Raw genomic sequence first — 2551 nt, forward strand, 5'->3', positions numbered from 1 at the left:
CAGGTACATCATCAAGCAGATCGGTGGATATAACTGCTAAGGAAGGAAACTGTGCAAACTCTCGTCTTCCAAGGTTCAACCAGAACAGCTTGAGTTTCCCTTTAAATGTAGTAATTGCCTCCTTGCAGGAAAACATGGTGGAGTTATTTCCTTGAAGCTCTTTGTTCAGAACATTTAGCTTTTCAAATATGTCAGACAGGTAGAAGATGTCACTCTTTGCATCAACAAGTTTCTGCCCAAGTTCTGTCCCACTAAAGAAAGAGATAACACTGTCCCAAAGTGCAACAAAACGGTTCAGGCAATTACCTTTAGAAAGCCACCTGACTTCTGTGTGCAACACAAGTTTTTCAAATTCTTCATTGTTCTTTTCACATAATTGCTGAAAGAGGCGATCTTTCAGTGCACTACTTTTTATCAAGTTGACAGCCTTGATAACATGCCCAAGTGCTTCATGAAGACGTCCTGCTAGGTTTTTGGCAACCAGGTGCTGCCGGTGAACAACACAGTGCACACAAACGACATTAGGAACAGCTTTTTTTAAATAAGCACTGAATCCCCGATACCTTCCTATCATAGCAGCAGCGCCATCTGTTGCACAAGCCACAATGTTTTTGAGTGGAATGTTGTTCTCCTCAAAATAGACCTCAAGTTTTTTGAAGATGGATTCTCCTTTAGTGTCAGTCGTTAATTTCAATGCGAAAAGCATTTCTTGACATATTTCATCTACATCAAGAAACCTCACAAATGCCATCAAAAGAGCAGAATTATCAGGTAAAGTTGATTCGTCGAGTTGAAGCGAGAAATCATTCACCTGCAGTTTTGAGATTAATTGGTTTTCAACATCAGCTGCCATCTCATCAATACGGCGTGATACTGAGGAGTTGCTCAGAGGAATAACACTAGTTACCTCTTGTGGACTCTGATTCATGACTGTTGAAAGCACTACAGCCACTGCCGGCATGATCAGAGATTCACCGATAGTATGAGGCTTACCTGCTTTTGCAATCAAATTTGCTATCTTGTAAGAAGCCAACATCCCTCTGTCTACTTTTGCCACTTTTTGGGTAAACATATGATTCACTGTCATCCTTCCTTGGAACTCATCACGTAATTTCTTGAAGAAATCTAGCGGCTTGTCTTTCTTGTCTTTATGTGCAGTCTCCAGATGCTTTTTCAGTTTGCTGGGACGCATACTTTCATTTGAGAGTGAGGTCATACACAGCAGGCACATAGGCATTGTAGTATTTTGTGGAGATTCAATGAATCCAAAAGCAAGATATTCGACAGAATACTGTCTGCATTTTTTCTTAGCTGGACTGGTCATGCTTATCTAAAATAAAAAACAAACAAAACTCATTAAAACTCAGTACCGCTATTATTGTCTGGGAAATCATTGCCCTCCACATATTCAAACAAGCAAATAAAAAAGCAAAAGTTATTAGCCATAAAAGATACTCTTACCCCTCCCTCAATAACAAATAAAGTGAATAGATAAATAAAATTCATGACAAGTATGTGTGTGTGTGTACTGAGTGTACATGAAAGAGACTGTGTATGTAAGTATAAATGTATGTTTGTACACTGTATGTAAGTATAAATGTATGTTTGTATGTACATACGTATGTGGATATAAAGTTATCTTTCACAAACCTCTTTGGTAGAACTTAAATCAAGTCTCTTCCTCGCAAGTCTATGTTAAACTGAAAGACGGATCTATTATTGAAGAAGAAACAATATAACGGTTATATTATAACCCATATACCGTTGCTGTTAAAATTGTTTATAAACATCTTAATGGTTGTCGTTCGGAAGTTTACCAGTCAGCATAATCTTTGATAGTTCAGTCTTTTACCACTCTGCCTGCTAGAGAGAGGGAGAGAGAGAGAGAGAGAGAGAGAGAGAGAGAGAGAGAGAGAGAGAGAGAGAGAGAGGGAGAGAGAGAGAGAGAGAGAGAAAGAGAGAGAGAGTTAATGGTTTTTGTCAAGGGTCATAGTTCAGCCTTTTACCACTCTGCCAGCTAGAGAGAGAGAGAGAGAGTGAAGAGATTATTGAATATTTCACTGTCTGCAAAAATTACCTGGTATATTGAATTGAATGATGTTCAAACTAAACTCAAGCATATTAATGATTTATTTCAAAATATTACACATTTATATATTTTGTGGGTCCTAAATTTTCTGTGGCCCCCCATGGCCCCCCATTTTTCAAATTTTGCCTTGTGGCCCCTGAAAAAATCTCATATGGCCCACGTTGAGAAACACTAGTCTAGTGCATGCTTTTGGCATCTTATTGAAGGTTTCGCTTGTGAGGTCCACCTCAAAGGCGTATAGAAGAGGTCTAGTCAGGGCCGACTTACACGTAGTTATCGTAGTGGAAGTCAGGCCTTGTTCAAGTAGGTAGCTGAAGAAAGAGAGACAGAAATCTGTTAAAATTTCTGTTGGTCTCCTTGTTTTCACAAAGGATACCCATTTCTTCCAAGATGATTCATGTTGTCTCCTAGTTGAACTTGACTTGTACTCTACAATGAAATCGACCTTGTCCTTCGAGATCC

At 39.0% G+C, this 2551-nt stretch overlaps 1 long non-coding RNA gene across 1 annotated transcript; it reads right to left on the reverse strand.

Annotated features, from left to right (window-relative positions):
- Positions 1-1089: 1089 nt before the first annotated feature.
- On the reverse strand, positions 1090-1944 carry LOC137651949 (uncharacterized). Its single transcript, XR_011046139.1, has 2 exons — positions 1651-1944; positions 1090-1330 (listed from the first exon to the last, which is right to left on the reverse strand). It is a non-coding gene; the product is annotated as an uncharacterized lncRNA (long non-coding RNA).
- Positions 1945-2551: the final 607 nt, after the last annotated feature.

Source organism: Palaemon carinicauda, chromosome 13, assembly GCF_036898095.1.
Source record: "Palaemon carinicauda isolate YSFRI2023 chromosome 13, ASM3689809v2, whole genome shotgun sequence".
In the NCBI taxonomy this organism is placed as follows: Eukaryota; Metazoa; Arthropoda; class Malacostraca; order Decapoda; family Palaemonidae; genus Palaemon; species Palaemon carinicauda.